This window comes from Lepisosteus platostomus, chromosome 13, assembly GCF_059453375.1.
Source record: "Lepisosteus platostomus isolate fLepPlt1 chromosome 13, fLepPlt1.hap1, whole genome shotgun sequence".
Lineage (NCBI taxonomy): Eukaryota > Metazoa > Chordata > Actinopteri > Semionotiformes > Lepisosteidae > Lepisosteus > Lepisosteus platostomus.
This window is the reverse complement of record NC_142623.1, coordinates 6,937,102-6,960,885: the sequence shown is the minus strand read 5'-3', so window position 1 is coordinate 6,960,885 and position 23,784 is coordinate 6,937,102. Positions and strand designations below refer to the sequence as shown.

The 23,784-nt window shown below is 37.6% G+C and overlaps 1 protein-coding gene across 3 annotated transcripts in view; it reads right to left on the bottom strand.

The window, feature by feature from the left end:
* Positions 1-23,045, bottom strand: part of LOC148649756 (regulator of G protein signaling 20-like) — a 151,297-nt gene extending 128,252 nt beyond the window's left edge. For 2 of the 3 annotated variants that reach the window (XM_088602872.1, XM_088602871.1), the window contains exons 1-2: positions 22,930-23,045; positions 4,175-4,283 (exon numbers count right to left, since the gene is read on the bottom strand). The gene's annotated coding sequence lies outside the window, so the exon portion shown is untranslated. The remainder of the gene's footprint in view (positions 1-4,174; positions 4,284-22,929) is intronic. The other variant, XM_088602873.1, reaches the window with a different exon arrangement.
* Between the last annotated feature and the right edge of the window lie 739 nt (positions 23,046-23,784).

Here is a 23,784-nt window from a genome sequence, read left to right as displayed (position 1 = left end):
AACACAAATGCTTATTTGCAGAAAAGCCACAGTCACCTGAGTCTGCACAGCTTTGGGAAGTGAGAATACACAAGTTGCTGCAGCAGAAATGGCAATGTGAATTGATCAGGCCAATACCTTTTACAAGAGTAAGAGAGCATACTTTTTTGCAACCAAGAGAAAACACATAATCACTTAGTATACTGATCCTTTTGTTCTCGGGTACGTACAGGGTACTGTTTATTAATCTGAATGTATTTATGTACAATCAACTTAACCAGACATCTTAAATAAATTAAAATAACTTATAAATACAACCCAGCAGGCTCTGTGTAACATACACACTGCAAGTATAGAATCCCTCCATCCGTCCATTTTCTAACACTTTATCCAATAGATGGTCATGGGTAAGCCAGAGCCTACCCTTGCTAACAACAGGTTGTAAGGGTGGATACTCCCTGGACGGGCCACCAGTCCTTTGCAGGACACACACATGCATGCCTTCACACAAGGGCAATTTTCCCAGAAACCAATTAACCTACTAGTACAGTACATCTTTGGATTATGGGAGGAAATGGGAGCACCCAAAGGAAGCCCATGTGAACAGAGGAAATCCTAGAAACTCCACAGAGACAGCAACCCAAGAATTAAACCTAGGGCCCCTAGGCTAAAATGCTAACCACTGCACCACCATGCCGCCAAATATAGAATCCTTTGATCTTTATTATTTTGCTTTACTCGGCTTATGTCCTGCATAACAATGCTCTTATCATAATTCATGCCAATCACACAGCCTCTACACATAAATCTATGCATTATTCAAATAGTAGCAACAAGTTAAATAATATAGTTTATATAACAGGCTTTCAGCTTTTCTCATTTAGTAAATCTGATTAATATTGCATTGGGTGCTGAAAATGTACAATTTGGAAAATCTTTTGATTATATTGCAGGGCTAAAATCAGACAAAAATGCAGAGTGTTGTCTGAAGAGACAGCTTAGCTGAGACATCACTTCATTAACCTTCTCTGGTACAGTAACCAGAAATGAAATAATGTCCAGATAAACTGTGATTTAACAGGAAAGAACATCTCAGGACATTTAATATCTGCTGGGTGCAGCACTGAGCTTCTTCTAATCAGACGAAGTAATTTGGATCATTACATCTCAGTATGTGTTCCCTCTTGACACAACAATCCTTCTTCGCCACAGGAATCCCGTTACCCTTTACATATAAAGGCAGAATTGAACATGGTAGCCGTACAGCTAAAGAAATGGGATTAGCAAAAGGGCAATTATGCTGAATCTCACTTGCAAATCATACTCGATGAACCACCATAATTATAAAACTGAACAACAGAGACTATTTAGATTTATGGCAATACAATATGTTTACTATTTTAAACTTCTCAATTTATTTTCATCTTATTATGTCTGCAGAGAACAAGGGTAAAGATTAGACCTATCCTGACTGGAAGTCAACAAAACAAAAAGTAAACGATCCAATAAGTACACAGTTATTGTTTCCCAAATAATTTCATAAGACATAAAGCAGAAAATTAATTTAAATTTGAACTTCTATCCTGGAGGTTGTTTTATTCAAATATTTCCTCAAATAAACTATGCTGAACATCAAGAGAAACTCTTCACTTTATCGAGACCCATCTTAAAATTTGTAAATAATTTTAATTTTTGCTTTTTACAGACCTGCTGTGCATTGTAAGTCGGATGCCCTTTTATGGACATCAGCAATCTCAAGCTCCTTTGGATCCTCAACTCGTACACTGAACCAGCTTCAGAAACCAGAGGCTGGGAAAACAGCTCAGCCTCTTTACTTGTCAACCACACCTTGGTTTATTTAACATATTTCAGTTTTGCTGTAGCACAGGCAGATGTTGTGCAGGGTAGAGTGGAGACTATTTCCCTGTAGACCTCACCATAATTGGATTTCAGATTACTGCTAAAAGGAACAGCCTCAAAAGTCTCACAAAAAGGATGTGACAACTCATATTAAAATGACTACTGCTGATTGAGTAACTTGATGCAGCCAAACATGAAACTTCGGTTTTACTGGAAAGAAAACTGTTTTGTATTCCTTCTTTCATCTACCCGTCATATTGACTATCATTATGTAGGGTTAGATATGGAAATCTGATAACATCCTCATTCAAGTTTAAGCACCATATTCTGAACAATCAAGGCCCACCTACACAATCATTAACTCAAACCAACAGCGTGGATTTTAAATAATACCAAAAGCCTTATTTATTCTGCTTGGAATCAATAATAAAAAAAATAGATCTTTGAAATTACCCATTGTCACAGGTGTGATTGCAATTTCTCTGCACCATACAAAATTAACTGTCAGGCTCTGTAGCTGATATGCTGTTTACTTATTTCAGGCCTGGTGACATTTGTGAATAATGTAGAAATGCTTGCCAATATATTCAAAATTAGCCAACATTTTAAGAGACACTCATCCAAAAACTTGCTTCATTTTCTTTTCAAGGTTTTGAACGGTGACAAACAGCTGAAAAGGCCATTTCAATCACCTTGGATTCTTCTTCCATGATGGGAGCAAGGCTCTAGACTACACAACGAGATGAAACACATACTCTATCCTATAGTGGCTTATTCTACTGGTTAATTAGCACTGTACTTATCCGTATCATTAGGTCTTTGAGCTTTAACAACAAGAAATTCCCTGGCGAATGCCAAGAACCATAAATACTTCAGTTTCGTGGTAATTAGGATGGTAGGACAATTGGAACACCTTTAGAGACTCAGCCATGAAGTACTTCCGATTCAGCATTTATCAATTCCTCTAACATTTGCTTAGTTGCGTATTTCCATTGGTAGCTATTGGATCTCATATTCCCCAGGACACTTTGAGGCACAGGATTTAAAGCTGCCCTTAAGTTGCCGGAAAAAAAAAAATCAACTAAACATCACATTAGCTTAAATCAATACTGTATGTTAATTAACCCAAAACCAAATGGAAAAGAAGGTTTGGGGTTAGAAGACAGAAAAAGTTTCTGCTGGAACCTGCCGATTGTGTTCTGTGGCTTTTGTCTTCTGCAACACATACTTCTACCTGTTCTATATATTTATATTTTAGTATGTTCTGTTTGGCATTGGTCTTCCCTTCAAGTTGTATCCATAAAGCCTAGTCTTCAAATTACTCTGAGTCATGTCTGGGAGGAGGGAGTGTGTTCATTATGACAGGAGGGGGTGCAATCAGTCCTCACATGGTGGCAATGTGTGATTGAGAACAGATTAAATCAGGCATATAAAGGGGTACTTATAAGAATTATCTGTAAACACAGTTACAGTTTAATTTGCAATCAATTTTCAGATCACACACACATCTTGAAAATTTAGTTAGCCAGATACGGGACTGTTTATGAGGCAAGCAACCGGTCTCATTAAATCAGACAGTGGCACAACTGACCCTACAGTAGCAAGGCTGCTGTCCAGACCTGTTTCACTGTCTCTCAGAAAAGAAAGCCGGCAATGAATTCAAGAATTAGAAATGAATTCAAGAAAGGTTATTTTGAGATATGCCCTTGCAAATAAGATAAAATATTCGGAATCAAAAGGTTGCGCAGAGTCCTCTTTGAGACAGAGAGCTGAAACTAGTAAAAAAATAATCTAACTACAATAATAAAAATCTAAATTAATAGCCATGGGGTAACACCTTGAAATAAGAATCACAGCGAACATTTTCAAAGAATTCTAAGATAACAGTATTAAGTGCAAAACATATCTTTAACATGAGTCATCTATTGCTACGTTACACCAAACAATAGATTTTTTTGTGTAGCTGTTGCTTTCAGCTCCAAGCTCTTTCTTCTTTTTGGCTTATCAGGAGAAATAAAAGCCTTTCATTGGCATGGTGGCTAAAAGCATATTCATAAAAACTTTTCCTGATAAAAAGGAAAGAACAATGTGCAGGAATACTAGGGCAGATATTGGGGAAAAAAAACAAGGCCTCACACAAAAGACCCTTACAGGGGATTTCTTGGCGTATGAAAAGTTGCATTTTTGCTCATCAAAACAGATGAGGGAGAGACACAAAAACTTGCTAAAGGTTTTCATATTAATCTTTTCTTTAAAAAAACATTTGTGAGGAATATATTATACAAATCCACCATGCAATACTGTATTTAAACTGCCCTTAGTTAATCAGACTCACATCACCAATTGGTTGATTGATTGTATACTTTCTCTTATTTGCAGGAATTTCCATTGCTCGCTTTTAATCTTTCTTCAGCCTTTTCATACACATCCTCTGCTTCATTACCCTGAAAGAGATGAGAAGACAGAAAACAGAAAGGCCAGGATGGTTTATTAGGGTGCCGTTTTCCTGTGACAAACGAATGTGATGAGAATGAAACTAACTATATATTATAGAAATACCATCCGATAGATGTAATTTGTCAAAAGGCGCATCTTTTAAGTATCAGCATTTTTCATTGGGTTTAAAATCCATCTGTTATCAGTATGTGCAGACACTAGCAAGACAAACACCGGGTTTAAGAGATGCTGTAAAATGAGAATCAGAGAAACTAAAGCAAGACCAAAACAATTAAAAAAACACCCAAAGTCAAGAGAGATTTAATCCGGTGCCATTACAAGATGTTGTAATATACAGTAATTGAGTCAATGTGTAATACTTTAAAGGGAATTCATGACACTGTTTATACAAATTACCATTAGCATGTTCCATTTAAAGATGCTAAAAGGTGACATTCAACTTGCACCGTAAAGGAGAGGAGAGTCACACATTTATTTGTGCTCATAAAACAATTTTAGGACAGTCTGAATAGTCTAAATCATCATTTGAAAATGATCATTTTCTCTTAGCAGGCAGACCTTTGCAGACAAAACACGTTTTTGCTTCCAGACAAGGGGGATGGAGATCCTCCTAACAGGTATGGTGGTTTTCCAGCAAAGGTATCATGAAAGGCTGGGCGTGGACAGTGCTGGGATGGGAGACCAGGTTGGAGCTGCAAGGTTGCTTGCAGACCTGTAGCTCACACCTGGCCCTCTGGACTAAAATGTCCAAAACAATATGCTGAAGCCTTTCACTGGCACGGTTAAGACATAAAACCAAGTTTCTAACTACTTGGTCTTTCAAGGTCCTACATTATGGCACTATTTGTAATGTGTAGGGCTCTTAACTACAATATCCTAGCTAAATTCCAATCTGGGTTTGCAGTTTCTCACTTTTCTAGCTAATACACCGTATAACAAGAAGTACTGTTGGTGTTCCTGTCAACAGAAAGAACCCACGCCACGCTCGACATGAGAGAAAATAAAAAAAAAGCTAAAAGCTTGAATTCTCCAATATTGCCATCTTCAGAGCCCACATGAGCAGCCAGTTTCGCTTCAATAATAAGGAAGCAGTCTTTCCACACAGCAGCTCTGCCTAGTAGACTGTCCAGCTGTCTGACTGCAGTGATCTTGGGGAACTGTATAGAAGCTCTATACCAGTGAATTATGGTTCTGTTCCCATGCTACTGGGTTTGAACTTGCTACTCTCATGCTAGCTGCAGGTAACAATTTACATTTAGATGCTTTTAGCCACCCACTCCCCTCGGGAATTAACCTCACAGAACAGCTCTATTACTCTTCATTTCAGCCATCCATTCTCCCTCGTTATTACAGGAACAGAAACATGGCAGTTGCGTGAGCTTTTTACTAGTGTGTTGGCTTGTCTGCAAAATGTCCCCAAGCCAGTATTGATCAACAATACAGAGGACAGTCATAGTCAGACTCTTGCTACACTAGACCAAATGTCTAGACTGCATGATATAAAACAGGATTCATATTTTCTGCACAGCAAGAGAAAGTGCTTCTTGATTAAATACATCTTGCCTTGGATGTATTAGCATTAAAGGTAGATTGATTTGAACAGACAGGTATACACAGAAGGCAAGAACTCTAAATGCAATATAGTCTATTATACTGCATATGCATTCTGCACCAAAGCTGCAAAAGGTCTAGGTAAACAAGTAAACCTAATTAGTTGAGGTTCATTATAAAATCACATGGCTTCTGTCCTTTTTCATTTATTAAAATGAAAGTCACTGGAAATGAGTTAGAGCAAATTAGGGATCTGGAAAAAACCGAGCTGTTGGCCTGACAGCACAGGCAATTAAAGAAAAATAAATAAAGTGTTCAGTAATCATACATATTAAAAACGCATTAGTGATGTTCAAAGTGCTCTTTGCTGTTTGAGGTGTTGGGTTGGCTGGATCTGCAACCTCACTTCATCCCTATTTCCCCTACCCAGTCATGCAGCCAACAGGCACTGATAGACTATAAAACTCACATTGCAGAAACTGAGACCAGAATGCCAAACACATTTTCATATGACATTGACACTTACCTAGTCTTAAACTCAATTTCACTCATGGTGAAAGCAGAAGTTGCATAGAAAGTCAAATTAGCACCTGTGCTGAAGGCTAGCTAGTGAAGTGGTCTACAGTGGTTTGCAGTATTTTTCGGCAGTACAAAAATCTTTCATGCAGGTACAATGTGTTAGTATTGTATTTTGCACAGCTTAAGGTGGCGCATATGTGGTAACAGTTTGAAATAATTTTAGCGTTTTAAATTAATTCATGAAGTGGAAAACCTGCGTAGCGTGGGATGCTAGGACTACAAAACAGTAGTGATGTTTTCTCCCATTGATAGCTAGAAGTCCTGTGATAGCAGTAACCTCTTGACTTCACATTAATCCCGCTGCTGGGTAAACAGCACACTGTACCCTTCAGAGTATTGCAAAACACGATTGCTTTCTATGGGGATCAAACTCAGTCTGCTATTCTTCTTCTGCTGCAGCCTCTGATCCAGTCCACCTTATTCATGGTTGGAAATAAAATGCTCTTTCAGAAAGCTGCCTCTCTGTGTAGAAAGTCAGGGGTGGATGATGAATTGGCCACTGTGGGGTCTTAGTAATTCTATTGCAATTTTCACAGACTATGATCGACAGGACAATTGAGTGGTTCCATTTGTCATTGTGTGGTAGATGTTAGTGTTGACATCCTTCTTTATTATAACTTACCAGCGTAATAAACACCGAAATAAGTCATATAACAAGTAATGTTCGAATCCTGTTGCCAAAAGTTTTTTTTTTTCCTGTAGAACACAACACTTTTTACACCTCCTACTACAAGGGTTTTCCTTTACAATAACCCTTTGGAAAAATAAAATATAGGTTCCATATCAAGATGAAATCCTCTCGCACTGGAAATAACATTTAAGAAAGAAATGGGGAATGCTATTTTGAGAATCTCCTGCCATCCAGATTCTTTTCTAGTGCTACTGAATATTTTATGATTGTTTCTTCTTCCGGTGCTCTACATATCTGGAATACATTAATAAGTTTTTTGATCTTCCTGCTCTGATAATACCACAGGCAACATTTTTCTCCGAGTGCATCTCAGTTTGAAGTGTGCCATGTGAATCCATTTGCAAATAATAAACATTCCATTTAAGTATCCTCTTTAATTTAACTGTCTTCAATATAGAATTCAGACTTTATGATGGTTAAAATGTTCAATTATTGCAAATTAGTCTCTACGGAGCATGTACAAATATTATGTTGTGAAATTAATTTTAAAAAACAAACTTTAGATGTTCTACAGATTCAGTGGGGCAGAATAGTCTGAGCAACCATTATTCAAAAACATTTTAAATGCAGCAGCATTTGTGAAGACTTAAGCAGCTGAATCCATGTGAGGTGAAAGATACCATCTGTACACTGCCCATTCTGTTTTTCAGAGAGTGAGAATCTTTTAAATGGAAATTAATATTCTCTAACATCTGTTTCTCTGAATCAGCCACTATTATACACAGACATAAAGGGGTTAAAGCTAGTTAGGGACACAGGGAAGCTGGGTCTGTGGCGAAGCCATGTGTCATATTCCAGTTTCAAGCCAAGTCCAAACCTTGGAAGGCACTGGGAGGTAAGAAGCCATAGGAAATCCGAGAGACAGGTCAAGGAGATGAGCAGAGAAATACACTGTAGACACAGGCTCGCCGCTGGGAAACGAGGACCCGAGAAAGCAGCAGTCAAGGCAAGCACGGGACCAAGGCTGGAGGGGCTCAATGTGGAAACTCAAAAACAGATTCCCGAGCTCTGGCAGGTCCAAGTATTTCTCTGGAAAAACATCTGGAATGGGCATGGTCGTAAACTTGTCCAGGTGCTCCAAAGTCTCCAGGTGATTGGTTTCCATAGCAAACGGCAAAGGGAGAAAGGGAGTAACCAGCTGCCAGGTCACAGCTAGCTCGCCCTACTGCTCAACTGTGGGGGCAGATAACGCATGCATTCTGAACTGAAAACCCCCATAAGAAAAATTGAGATTTATTATTTGCAATGATCACTTAGATGTTGTCTTTTCTGCTTTAATGACCTTATATTGTATTTTCCTCATTGTAATTTTAAAACCGAAGTTAGCCAACATTTACTGCCCTTGTGTTTAAAATGTTCAGAAAGAGTATGTTTTTGTCTCTGAGGTTATCATCAAAAAGCCATTTATTTCTGATTGTTAGTAGTAAAGGATTAACATGACTAGACAATTTCAAATCTGGACAGATAGTACCTTGCCTCCTGCATATTCTCTTCACAATATAGTGCAATGCAGCCTTTATTAACATTCCTATTTCAAATAGCAAAAAATACTGTACATAGATATTTAATAATTCAGTGCCTAACTCCAAGAATTGGCAGATCTTGCACAATGATAAATATATAAAAAATCTAGTGTAGAATGTGTCAACACTTCAGTGTGTATTTAAAGTGCAATACACCTTTGGGATTTTAGCTGCTCCAAAAATGTCTTTCACTGTCTGGGACTGAGGTCAGCTCCAGACAGGACACCCACACCATATTCCCATCTGCCACCGAGACTGAGAGCTGTAAAATTTCACCCTTGTCAAGACGGGAGTTAGACTTCACTACCGAGCAGCGCAGGATAAGGCAAAATCACAAATTGCTGACAATTTTCTGTCAAGGCATACAAAGAAACAGACAGCTGTTTTCCGAGTTCTCTACTGAAATGCATTTTTAAAATTCTTCATATCGGGACATTTCAAGCAGTTTAAACAGACTGGCAAAATGGTTGTTGCATTTATATTGGGGATCATAGGACAAATATCAACCTTGACACAGCAGGTACGGTTAGTTTGTTAAACTGCTTTAGGCATAAATTTCAAGTTCTGTGCAGAGGAACTTTTCACACCCAGTACTTGCATCCATGCAGATTTAGGTTGTGGATTTACTTCTTTGCTTTAATTAGAACAACCTTCAGAAGAAGGTCAGACATTTTTTACAACTTTTTTCAATAAAGCTATGGACATGAAATCCTTCATATTATATGATGTTCTTCATTGAGTGTACATTTCATTATGGCACGATTAGAAATTAAAAGATTAAGTATCATACAGTATGTTAATTAAGCTTTTAAAATTAGTCTTCTAATAAGGAGCTTTGCTATTGGTCTTCATTGATCAGTGGGATTTCCTTTGCTTAAGGTTGTACAAGGGATCATCTAGGTGCTTTGGAATTGTATCACATAGCTCAGAATTGTATCTATTGAATATTATTTCAGCTCCTTAAAGATTATGTAATATCTATGAGAGTACTTTTCAAATAGAATTATTTCTGAGAACTAAAGAAAGGAATCTAAAACACTATTTAAAAGTCTTCCTTTAAATTATTTTATGTCAACACACAATACTGCAGTAATACTGCTGTTTCTTTTTGTCCTCTAGCACTGCTTTGACTTTGCAAACTGAATTTCTGTTCACAAGGACTTTGCTTTAAAGAAAAGCAGCCAGCCTCTGAAGGCCAGGTATGATTCAGACTGTAACAAAACTATAAAAACATTTCTTTTAGTACTACGTACCAGCAGTGACTATTCATTTCAAATGTCCACGGACCATGACATTGTCATAGCCAGAGTCTAAACCAATCCCTAACGCATCACAATGTCCTTGTAAAGATCCGTTTACATCAAAATGACCATGGCTGCAGCATAGGACCGCAATAAATTCTCATTTTACTCTTTTACCAAGTAAGGTAACAGTGCTATTTGTTCTTTCCCTTACTAAACATAGGTTTGCAAGCAGCTCCTGCCCATTGCATGGTTAACTCCTATGTACCCCACTTAAAACCTTCACAGGATTACAATGGTAAATCAAAGTACTGTATGTGTAGGAATATTGTAAAAGCAGTACACAAAAAACCTTAACTATCACTGTTCATCTGAATCAGGAACACCTCCAACAGGATTTGTAGCCTTTGAATTCCTGATGCTCAGAGAAGAGCCCTTAGATAAGTTTTTTAATTCTTTTATTTAACTGTAAAAAGTTGACAGACTTAGGCAAAGTGAAAGGAAATTGTCCTTAAGCTACTATTTAGGGGATCAATTGCCGACGTAAGAATTTCATTTTTCAGATGAGAAATGTCAACCAAACTAATTTTTAGCAGGAATCCAGGAAGCCCCATGTTTATTCCTGGTGTGAAATTAATTAGAGCACATTGAATATGAACTTTGAATGGCAGAGAGTTTTTATACAACACATTTTCATAGAAAGAGATAGAAACCTGCACTCACAAAAATGTCAGAAAGTCAACTGTCACCTGCAAAGCATTTGATATTTCTGTGGCCTCTAATCTGAATGCCATGCTAAGAGCTGGGATGAAAGCTATAGAGCCACAGAAAGTGAATATTATACCTTGCTGTTCAAAAGACAGATGCCAGTGTTGTTTTTGAGACTGCATATTTCATAGAGAACAGCAGGCAGCCAGCATTAAAGAGATCAGGCAGGAGCATGACTCTTGCAATCTTGCTTGAAGCGTTGAAAATAAATCTAGAGTTAAAAGATAACTATAAAGATGCTGGTTTTGGAGGTCACTTGAAGTAATATACTTAATTAAAAATCTATTAGTTGCTGCCTCATTAATAATGGAGAACACTGCCTGTTGATTGAATGCATGTTCTACAGTGACTGCTCCCCATATGTTGTTAGGTTTTCTTTCAGACATGAAATTGTTCCCTTTGGTTGATTTGGGATTCAGGTTATGAACAGGCTTGAAAGTAACTTTTATCATTTAGAATTTCAAAAGAAGTCTCTAGTTTCAGCTCCATCACAAATGAGTGCCGCAGAATTGTAATATGACAAAAAGGAGACAAGAATTTGATTTTTTTTAGATGAAACAAAAAGCATTTTGAAATATTGGCCTTTTGGCCAGTGCAAAATAATTTTGAATACATTCACCTTTTTGGGAGGTGTAACTTCTTTTTATGAAAGGTGCTAGATGCACTCAATTATTTTCTACACATATTGAATTGTTTACTGCAATTATGAATGAATTCCGGGCAGCAAAGGGACCCACGACAGACACAGCCGGTTGTGCTATTGCATTGCAGGTCCTGGGTTGTGGGCTTGAATCTGGCTCTATCTGTGTGGACTCTGGACTCCTCCCACAGTCCTAAGACATGCTGTTCAAGTTAACTTGCGTCTCTGAACTGGCACCGATATGGGTGTGACCTTGCACCCTGTGCCTACCAGCACGCCATGACCCACACAGGATAAAGTAGCTACTATGAACTGATACTGATACTGTATTTGATGAACAAATAAAAAAAAATGGGTAGTCAGTCACCTCAAATTCATTACTTTTAGAATTTGCCGCTGATGGGCACATAACTGTCGGCTCAAGAAAGTTATTAAGACAGCATATAAGATCCAAGGCTGTAATCTACTCTCTTCTAAGCCTGTTGTTGCTAATCACTCACTCAAACAGTCAGCTTCTCCATCAGGCAGACATGATGAATCTCTAAAAGCAAACACCAGGAACAGTTCATACCACCCAGCCGTATAGAACTTCTAGCCATAGAGCTTATCAAGTTCATTAATGTACACGGTATATGTTTTCCCCAAGACATTTCAGCTATCAATTTTCCTCTAATTTTTCATATATGCCTTAAATATCTTTTATTTTCCTATAGTGTTCTTTATCTTTGCTCTTACTATTGGCTTTACTGTAATTTTTATTTGTGTTCTTGTATTTTTACCTTTTCTCTTCTCTCTTTCTTGACAGGGTGTCTTACAATTTCTAAATCGGAATTATGAATCACTAAAGCCTGTTGCTTATTCAAGGTTGGTCCAGTGTGCCCTTCATGAGAATCATCCAATTCATCTAAGGCTAGGTTATTTGTTTGTTTTTCAATGCCTTATGTCTTTTAAGCATGCCGGTCCTTTTATTTGAGGGGAAAAGGCCTACATGACTTCAGGTGATAAAAAACACATATGCCCAAAACACATCATAGTGTAATGTCTGGATTTGACAAGTGGATTTGAATTGTTTAATTTGGGGTTTATGAATCCATCTCTGACTCAGGCACAAGAAGAGAAACAAAGGGCATGGAGAAGAGATGCCATAAACTCCCCTACTGGATTCACAAGTGGGTGATATTTCTTGTAGGCATTCAATCTGTAGATGTCACCCCCTCATCATCTGGTGTGTAGCAACTTAACCTTTCCTCTATGCTTTAGCAAAACAAAAAGTTTAATTCCTTCTGAAAGTCCCTCTGTCCTCTCTTCTGAGCTTTGTGATAGAGTCAAATTGAACTTTTTACCCCCATTTTTCTCTCCAGTGGTTTGTATGCAATATATCGTATAATGTAATGTTTTTGTACAAACTAACACTCAACTAAAGAATGCCGACTCGATGATGTATCTGTAAATTAAATTACTTGGTAACTGTTATTACTGCAGGTCACTCTAATTGTAACCGAGCCTGGATTGTAATGTTTGCCTTAGTGCATTGTAAATAACTATGAGATCAAGGAAAACCATTTTATATTGAGTGTTTTTACGTCTTCTTTATCGCGGCACAGTAACTGATAAGAAGAAAATCTGATAATCGGTTTTCCCAAACAGTTACCAATATTGTCACACGGATTTGCATAGGAATAGGAATGGTGTCTGAATTCTAGTGTTATTCAGTTATGCCTAAGATATAACAGAAAAAGAATTTCCAAATGATGGTAATGACCATCAGCTGTGAAACCAAATTACTTGTTCTTTCCAAGATTCACATTCATTGTTGCAAACCATCACATTTGCCTTATTAGCTAGAGACAAATATCCCAGTTCATTCAATGATTACAGAGCAGTTTTGAACAGATTGTGAAAAATGAGACTGTGGCCAAAGTAAAGGATCAGCTAGATCCACAACAGTTGCTTACAGGGCAGGTAGGGGGTGGAAGATGCTATAGCATGCCTTCTCAATCTTGTCCTGCAACACCTTGAGGGAAACAAGACCCATGCTAGACTGCTGTTTGGGGATTTCACCTTGGCATTTAATTGTATCCAACCTCACCTACTGGCAACGAAGCTATAGTCAACCTTTGGTCTTGATCTCAATCTGGTCAGATGGGTTTCTGATTTCCTAACAGACAGAACTCAGAGGGTGAGAGTCAACAGTGTTTAATCCAACAAAAAGCATTCCTCTACTGGGTCCCCCAGAGGATGTGTATTGTATCCCTTACTCTTTGTTCTATACACAAACAATTGCAAGAGCCATCACCACTCAAGACACAAACAAATTTGCAGATGACTCTGTCATTGTTAGCCTGGTACAAGCAATCGAGTGGAGCCATGGACCAATCTTTAATGAGTTTGCCACCTGGTGTCAACAAAACTTCCTCAAGCTAAATGTGTCCAAGACCAAGGACATGATAATTGACTTCAGGAAAAACACCCATACTCTCACCCTAACCTACATCGGGGGAGATTCAGTGGAGACAGTAGAACAAAACAAGTACTTGGGGACTGTTCTGGACTCCAAGCTTAATTTCGAAGCCAATACTGACCTGACCCTCAGAAAAGGTCAACAGTGTCTTATTTTCCTTAAGGAAGCCTGATCTGCTAGTTTGGCAACCTGAATCTGAGAAGCAAGAACAAACTGGGCAGCCTGGCGAAAATGTCAGAACTTGAAGGTCACTGGTGCTGATCTTCCAGCCCTCTCCTCCATCTATCATTCATCTGCAATGATCCTTCACAGCCCTTGTTTAATAATTTCCAGTTAGTCCCATCAGAATGTAAATACTGACTCCCCAGCTCCAAAACCAACAGATTTAAGTTCTCATTCATACCAGTAGCCATATCGTTACTTAACACTTGACCTTCGATGCAAATATGTATGTATATTGCCATTTCTGATTTTTTTCTTCTGTCTGTCTGTACTTGCCACCCCCCTCATGTCCTTTTACATTCTTACTCAACTCATGTCCATTTACGTTCAGTGACCTAATTATACAAGGAAACAATTTCTATAAGCCAAATTATACATTGCGCAAGAACTTTGCCTCGATGTTGCCTAGCCTATAGCTGGATAGCCTAAGTATATCAATCCAGATCATATAAATTAAAAAGACTTAAGTGATATACAGCAGATCAGCACCAATTTCACTGCATCCCATGTAATCCCCATGCAATCCTTAGCTTTATTTAAACACTACAACAGTCATAAGACATTTTTCCCCGATATTAACTTTGACTTTGTTTTTAAATATGGCCTATAGCTCTCTTTTAATCTTGACAGAAAACAAACACAAACTGACATTTTTCAAAGCCTGTTCCTCCAGAGCAAAACTCACTTCAGTTGTCTGAAAGGCACTGCAAAGGTTTAAAGGTACAAATCCTAAAGGTGAAATAATAATAATAATTCTCAAATTAATTGAAAGCCCATTCAGACAAATTGTGGCAGAAAGAACAGTAAACCAAGCTGTAAGGGAGATCTAGGACTCCACATTGATGGAAATACAGTAGCTGTACATTATCCACAGTAGAACTTAAATCTCTCCAAGCAGCAAATCCATAAGTGCCCAAAAACATCACTTCGTTTTTTCCATTCTAAATAACTCTGAAAAACTGGCAGGATTCCAGCAGACAGATTACTCAAAAGTTAATTTTTTAAGCAAAAAATAATTAAGCAATTTTCTAAGCTGCATTCTTGCATTTCTAAAAGCACATTTAATGTACTTAATAAAGCCCATTTTAAAATTAAATTATACTCCCAGTTGGCTTAACCAGCTTGTGCATTTGTACAGCGTGCAGTTTGTGTCCTATTGTCCAGACAGTACCGATTCAAATTTGTAATGAGTAAGCTGTGACTGGATGCCCCAAGCAGTGAAACACATGACTGACCAGGTGTTGCTTATACTGGGTGTACTTAATTTGATACACAACAGAAATCCCTGTGGCTTTCCAAATGTCTGTGATCTGTCACGGACGACTGCATCTGTCCTCTGAAGTCTTAGTATGGCCAAACAAGTGTATGTCTTGCAAGTCACAAGCATATTTTTGTCTATACTGTTAAGTTACATAACCATTCTTAGTTATCCTAGAAAGATGCCACTATCTTTATTTAATTCTCATCATGTTCAATTTTTAATATTAGTATTTATAACTACAAATACATATGTATTTCCCTGCTGGATATGGTTATACTGTATATATTAATTTAGTTTAACAAAATTGCACAGGCTGTTAACTGTTAAGAACTTCCTTTCAAGATGCAAATTTTTGTGCCCCTTTTCGTGAATTAGCTCAAATAAAGGAGACGCTTTTGTCCATGTATTGCAATTCTGGAAAATTACCGACAAAGCTTATGAGATTAAGAGTACATTGCTGACCTGTCACAGAACGGCAACCTGGAATTTAAAGAGATGCAGGTACACCACCACCTTGAACATTGGCATCCACAGATGTCTTTTAACACAGTGGAGTCCCCAGGAAAAAGCTGCTGGAACTACCATGACAGGGCTATGGGCACATTTAAGATGATTAGTGTTAACTAGCTTCCTTGTGTGCACTTTATTCCAGCTCCTCCTCACACTTCTTCTATTTCTGTGTGAAAGAGGGAAGCAGTTTCTACTTTCTAAAGGAAGAACAAATTCTAATACTCAGACAAAATGAGTAAAACAATTAGATATCGATAATATAATAAACGTGTTCCAAAAGTGCTACCAAGTATTGCATTAGCAGTTTCTAGAAATCATCCAATATGATTTTTGCCTGTGGTAAACGTACAGCATCACCTTGTCTGTCATGAATAAATTAGTTATTCCCAGAAAGAGGATACCCAGAAGCTTATTCGCGGTTTGTTGCTCCTGCTACACATTTTAATCAGTACACAGCACGTTATCAAGATAGCATTCAAACACTGGATTAATATTCTTTGCCAAATATGAATCTTTCCAAGGCGGCCTGGTTTGGTATCCTGTCAAAATAGTGCCTTTTGTGGGTTGTTGCTTTTTTTTTTTTTTTTGATTTGGTAGGAGGAGGTGAATCAAGTCACACACCTGAAGATTCTGTGATTATCTGAAAATGGAAAACAGTATCACAGCATTGAGAGCCTGAGTTATCAAAATAACTGATTCATTTCCTGCTCTTACAATATAAATATCATATATTGACACACATTCAAGAAACAGAAGTAGTACCAAAAATCACCCTGGAAATGCAATTATTAAAAACTTTCTAAATAAACTTTAATTAGGTTTTTTGGTAGAATGACACTATAAGCTGCATAAAGTTTTAAACCACTCCCATTAGACATGATCTTTTTGCTCAAATACAAAAGCAGAATCATGATGTTGTAATGATCATGATTGATAGACTCAATTTTACCCTAAATAACAAATGACAGCAAGCATCTGAATCAGACATTGGAGGTGCTCAGTGGCTGCTGTAATTGCAATAATACAATGAGAAGCCTGAACCAAATATGGAATGATGTAATGAGTTTGCACTGCTGGGAAAACCGCATTTATCCATTCTAATGACTATACATTAGTGATGCACAACCTCTTTAAGTAATAAAAGCTCTGCCTTACTGAGTGATGACAGTCAGTCAAGATATCAGTGTAGGCAGAAGTCATAATTAACCTCATGCAAGGAATGAAGTACATATATTATACAGTAGATGAGCTACAGTATGGAACATGAAATGTAACAATTTTATGAAGTGTAATTTACCTGTCCATCGAGAGAGATCACTATTTACCGAGTCAAATCTTCTCATTTATAAGAGCAGCCTGCTGTCGCCAACTACTCATCATTGCGACAAGCTTCTGCTAGCCTTCAGACTAAGCTCCGAGTCATTATGGCAAACTGCACTGCTCAGAAACATGAACTTTCCTTAAACCAAATGCAACTGCAAGACATACTGCAACACTGTAAAAAAAAAATATAAAGAGTGGTCTCGGACTCTCTTACTAATATGCTGCATCACTTGGGCTGTCAAAGCTCAAACTATTTTATGTTAACTAAGGAAGAGGAACAGTTTTAACCCAGGCCATTTTTACAGACCCTTTTGCAAGTCTTAATAAACCACTAACTAGCAGAGCATTAAGGCTCTCAACGAGTATTGAATAGGTATTATTACTATTACTTATTGCTAACTTAGTCTCACAGTCTTCCTTCTACCATCTTCTAGCCTGGCCTGATTTTTTGGCCTCTTTAGTAATAGAGGAATAGAGGAAAACTCAATAGCTGCTGTAAGCAGTGCTGGTGGATCGGCAGGTGGAACTTTATATTATATATTATATATATATATATTGGTTTAGAAATAATTTCTAAAGCAATGCCCACTACAGTGACAGGATACTGTAGTGCAAGAAGCACCATCAAGTAACTTCCCATCAACAGGTTTGGGATTTTTTGCCATGAAAATATCTATAGAAATGCAAATAATTAGTAGTACCAACCATATTTTGTTTGAAAATTCAAGTTCTAAATGTCTTAGACATGGGTTATCTTTTACAATTGCATTTTTTATATAGTTTGAAATCATTTTACCTAGAATAAAAACTCACTGAAATCTCAGCAATGTCACAAGCACAGTCTGTCACTTGGTTTCAGTTAATTCATACTAGAGTGATGTACAGTAATGCTTGTGATCAATTTTATCAATCTTGGGAAAGAGTGGGTTTCACTCCAACCTGAACAGACACTAAAGTGACAGAGATGTATAAACTGATCCTCCTATTTACTGATCCTGCTAGGCCGTTTATACCTGCCATATGTCTGTTAAAAATGTTTTACTGCTGGTGCATAGAGGAATCACTGATCTGTAACTTCTGCACTGGGAAAACCCTTTAGGCAGACTAATGATGTCTATTGACAAGAATGACAGTTCGCTAATACGTTGCACCAGATCTGAATGAGTTATCCTGGCCAGGGAAAAGGAGGTTGTGTTAAGATTCATTTAGGGAAGGCCTACAGATGTCACCACCATTTTCACCATCCTTTCGTATTAAGAAGACCCATTTTCACAAGAACATCCATTTGAATCAGCAGAACCAAAGCTTAAGAATGGTTTCAATCCAAGTGTTTCCAATGGCTCCAGTATGAACTTTGAGGAAGCCAAAGCAAAAGCAGTCAGAGAACAAACTCTTGGCAGTCACTAATTTTAGATAAGCCCTTCCCTTGAACTTTAAATTTATAACAGCTTACAGAATAACAGAACAGTCTCTCATAATACAAACAAAATCGGTTTCAGGTATTTAACATCCTCTAAGGCACTAGTCAAGCCAAAGGAGTTCATCCAAGACAACAGTGAAACCAACCAGAGGACACAGGTGGAATTCCAGGGCACTTTTTCCCACATAGGTTTAAAATGGTGAATGCTCAAACTGGAGTGAAGTAACTTGCAGGGTCCTACAAGGATCTGTAATTTAATTAATTGATTTTCCTGATATCTTTCAATGATTTATATTGTGGTTAAAATAGAAAACTTATCATCTGTGAAACAATAGGACACCAAAATTTGAGTTAAAAACACATGAGCACTACAGAAGCCACAAAGCAAAATCCAAAATGAGCGAGACAGAATTCAAGACTGCAGTGTGTGACATGCAGGCAGCAAAAACATAACTATAAATATAAAATATAAAAAGCTAAATTTGGTGTTTATGATGACATTTTCACTTTCTAGAAACATGGAAATTTGGGGAATCAAGAAAAAGGCAAAGAGAATATATAGTTACATTACATATATTATATGTATAAGAAAACATAGTTTTAAAGCGTAGAATTTAAATGAAGGAACGTTCTCTTAAAACTGTACAGTGCATTGTTAAGGCTTTGGTTACAATACTGTGGTCAGCAAGATACAGTGCCCCCCCCCAATTTAATCATAGCACTAATGAAATGGGAACAGTTTTCATCAAATATAATAAGAAATATTATATTTAATTGGATAATATTACTTTAAACGTTTAAAAAAGTCCCAGCCATGTTATAGTCTTCAGCATTACACAAAGAAAAGTAACATTTTCATAAATAAACATGGTCATATTTATTCACACCCCTTTTGTAAAGTGTGAATATTTTGTAATATTTAGTGTTTTGTAAATCCTCTGAAGGAGATTACACTTACTACATACCAAAATGCCCCTGTTCATGTTGGGAGTTTTTGATTCCCACTGACTTTGTATGGGGCTCCTGGATCCATGCAAACGAAACAGCCACATAACATAACAGACCCCCACAATATTTCACAGGGAGCACAGAGTCCTTTCTGGAATGACGGCATCTACAGGCAGATGCACTCCGATTGTCACTGAAACTAATCTGGCATCTGCATCTAGGATTGCTGCACACACTGCGACTTCGCTGTGGCCATTTTGAACAGAGAGTTCGCAATGGCCGCTCTTCTAGGTGTCAAGACTCACCAGAGATGTACCAGTTTTTATGCAGACAGATGAGTAGCTTGCAAACTAGGAGCACATCTTCTGAAGATATGAATTGGCCTCCAGTGATGTCTGAACACTTCTGTCCACACAATTCCTCTGCTTTATTCAAGCAACTTTTTTCTTGACTTAATATCATGAAATTGTAAACTGAGATGCTGCTGGGAAGAGAGAGAAGAAGTCTTGACATGCTGAGACAAGTGGAATCTCTCTATTATTTGCAAGCTGGCCCTTCATGTTAACCTGAAATTTCAGCATTGGCACTGTTACCTGCAACATGTTTGTACTATTATACACAAACTGAGCAGGGAGAAAATGTTATTTTGTCAAATGAAGAGCAGGGATGGCCAAAGTCAGTGGTAAAATAATAAAAATAGTCTCAAGCTCCCAATAAGAAACCTTGTGCTTCAATTTGCTTCAGTGTTAATTAGTATTAAAAACACTTATTTCTAAGGTTGCACTGTGCTTCTCTACAGGCATGTTGCTAGGCTGGACAACATTTTATCTTCCTTCTAAAACATATACAGTTTCTGCACTATAATGTTATTAGAAGAGATTTTCATAGTCATACAATTACAATATTATCAAAATGTAAACAACGCAAGGTCCAGTAAATAAACTGGTGGTAATTCATTTAACAGCTGCTTACTTGCATTCTCCTATGCCTTCAAAATATAAAAAAGCAACCCAAACGATCTTAACTGGAAGTTCCTTGTTAAGAGCAAAACTCCTGGTGGAAAATTGCTGAGTACAGTAGAGTGCAGCATTTGTATGCAATATTTAAGTCCTTCTAAACAGAAGGTAATGGAGCACAGCTGAGTCAGAGAAAGCAGGGGAGAAATCTAACAAGTTGGCAGTCATTTGTAACAGCTGATCAACATTCAAACAACCAGAAGGAAAGCACAGACACCTGAAATCTTTAAAACATAAGCTCATAGCCACCGCAGTGTTATCTTCTTCCTATGAGCAGTGATTCAGTGGAAGTCTCTTCAATCCATTTTTTAATTATTTTGCATCTGTGTGATTTGCAGGTTTTTAAATGAAATGCTCAGAAATAAAGAGAAGATTAAACATCCATTATTTTGTGCAAGATCAATTACACAGTTCAGATTCCACCACTTTTGTTTGCTACAGAACTTTAACAGCATGAAAAGTACAAAACAGGCTGTAGGCAGCAGTTTCATAGTGTTTAGATGTGGAGTTCAGAGGTGCAGGAGCATCATGCTGAACCAAACAAGAATCCAACTGTTATTTTCTCTTGAAAAGAACGGGCAAATAGTTGTTACGATGCTGCCATCCTCAATCTGTAGTGACCAAATTCAGGATAAAGGGACTACAAGTCATTGACTCCTGCCATAGTGGCTTATTCTCTCCTGGAGGCTGTGTTTTTGTGCTCTAAGGCATTTATTAGTTACGCCTGGACAGATACAGCGTGTTTTCCAACTTCATGTCCAATCCTTTTGGAAACAGATCAGATCCTAGGCTGACACATACAGTATGTTGGGTATCCGACCAAGCATTAGCCTGGATTCAGCCAGACTTTATCCTTGAGCCCCAGTCCCCTGAGAAAGGCTGGAAAGTGGACCAACATAAGCATCCGCTGGTTTGCTGTAGTTTCTGTGCAACTCTTATATAATTCCATGGTAAATACTACCACCTCTAGGTCACCAATTCCATAGAGCATCTCAAGCTTCATATCAAGTACAGAATGAGTGGAAGTAATTCTACACGAGCAGCTAAAGGGTTAAATTAAAACCAAACCAAAACAGTAATCAGAACACAAGAGCTATATTTGCTGCCTGGTGTTTTTTCATTCTCAAGAAGACGATTCAGCTTCACACGTTTTAAATGCAGTCAGAAGGCCATTTCACAACCCACAGGTCAAGTGTGAAGAGGGCTGGTAACACAGAGCATGTCCAACCTCGCACCTTGATACTGAGAGATCCTTATAGTTTTTGTTTCTTAGTTTCTGTCTAATTTCAAGAAATGGTTTCTTAGGCCAAAATGTAACAGTCAGGAAGCAGTGCTCATTAAAATGTAAGAAGCTGGTAGAGATGCTGCACATCTAAAAAGAGTGGCAGACAAGAGGAGAGCAGAATAAAAAGCAACACCGCTGAGAAAGATGTGGGTTTTCCGTGGGTAAAGAAGAAAAAGCCGATTCAAGTGGGAATGTGGCAATTTAAGAGATCAGGGGAGAAGAAATGTAATGAGTTGAAGTGAAATGGATCCAGGTTAATTTTCAACAACCTTAATGGCAAGCCATAGTTATTCCTGTACAATAAATTGCTATCAACCTTTAATTTCCTTTTGCTCAATATTCATAAAGCTATTTATTATTTCCATGCAAAAACAATGCCGCTCCTTCCGAGTCATAACCTAAAAAGGCTGTGTTTAAACACGAAGGAAATACTCCATCCACTACCATACAAGTTTCTATGGACAGTTTACCCAAGTCAAGGCACTGATTTGTACTTTAACAAAACACCCTTTCAAAGAAAGAAGTTGCTACTGTGGATGTTTCTAGGAATCGATCTATAGACATTCACAGCTATAGCATTTGGCCTGAAGCTGTTCAGATAAAAAAAAAATAGATTGGTCCACGCAGAAAGTAAAAATTAACAGGATTAAGAACCAGAATACTTTTTAATACAATTATCAAACTATATGAAGTTACAGTTTCCACAAAACGTTGCAAATGTTATTGTATAATTGTATACCTACAGGTTTACAGATAAAAAGCAGCTACCTAACAAGTCAATTTTCAAAATCTGTAATTGGGAAGTTGCATAGTTTATATAACCTCTTTGAATACCCTCCTCCTTTTTCTCAGAAAATGCTATGGTACAGTTCGAGATTTTCTACCTGTCCCCCGGAACCGCCCGCGGGAATTAACGTTTACTTAAAACATCCATCACATTTCACAGTATGTCACCAACAAAACCCAAAAATATTTACAGAAAAGATTATATCGATCAAAAAAAGACAACCGGAGCTACACAAAACCGTTTTCAGAACCGAAATACATCAAGGTAATCGATCACAATACTACTTTTTATCTGATGACGTACTTCAGCAAACTTCCGAAGTGCGTTGAGACGTAATTAATAACCCAGCCAAACATGAACGAAAAAAACAAAAGCCAGCAAATATATTTTAAAAATCCTGTTATTACCTTGTTCGAGGCATGCGTAAGACCAGAACCATATCCACAAAACGCTAACCTTTTAACTAACAGATAGTTTGCGGCTATTAGAACTGAATAGTGAAACTGACTGCCTCAAAAAAGCTGGTCTGATTGGTGGAAAATGTTGTCATTCATTGTATTTTCAGCCCTTAAGGGGTGGGTCTTCCACTGGGAGCCCCTGGCTCCATTCTAGCTGTAATCCATCTGTTAATTATTGATACAGCAGGTGGTAATCAATCAGATTCTTATCAGTGGTCATTTTTTCACACCTAAAGGCCGATCTAGGGTTTATTTTTCAATGCCTTACTGCAGAAAAAAGGCTCTTTAGCAGTGTCTAAAGACTTATTATAGCAATTGCAATAGCTTTTACACATTTCTATTGACTTTCAATAATTGTTATAAATTTTGGGGGAGGAATTTAATTCCAGGTCCAGTCTTCACAAAGAATTATGTAGATTTTTTTTTCAAATTGATCGATTTGTCCAATTTTTTATCCAAGCTAGTAAACACCTAGGACAAGGCCTACCAGTATTTTGAGCCAGTGGACAACTAAAAATGAAAAAAATCTAACCTCTGAAGACCAAAAAAATGTTTTCACCTGCTTTCGTTTTTGTGGGGTTTTTAATATGTTTGTCTGCTGAGTGGACACGTTAAGAAACAAAAGAAATGTGACTGTTCACACTCAAAGCCAGGGTGGTTCCCTTCAATACAAGACCTGAACCAGGCTTCTGCTATGTTCTGAGGCAGAGATATAACACAATATGTAAGGGGAGAAAATTCCAGGTGGAAATTGGCTATAGGGGCCTAAAACAATAAGGCATTAGAGGCTTTTTCCAAATGACT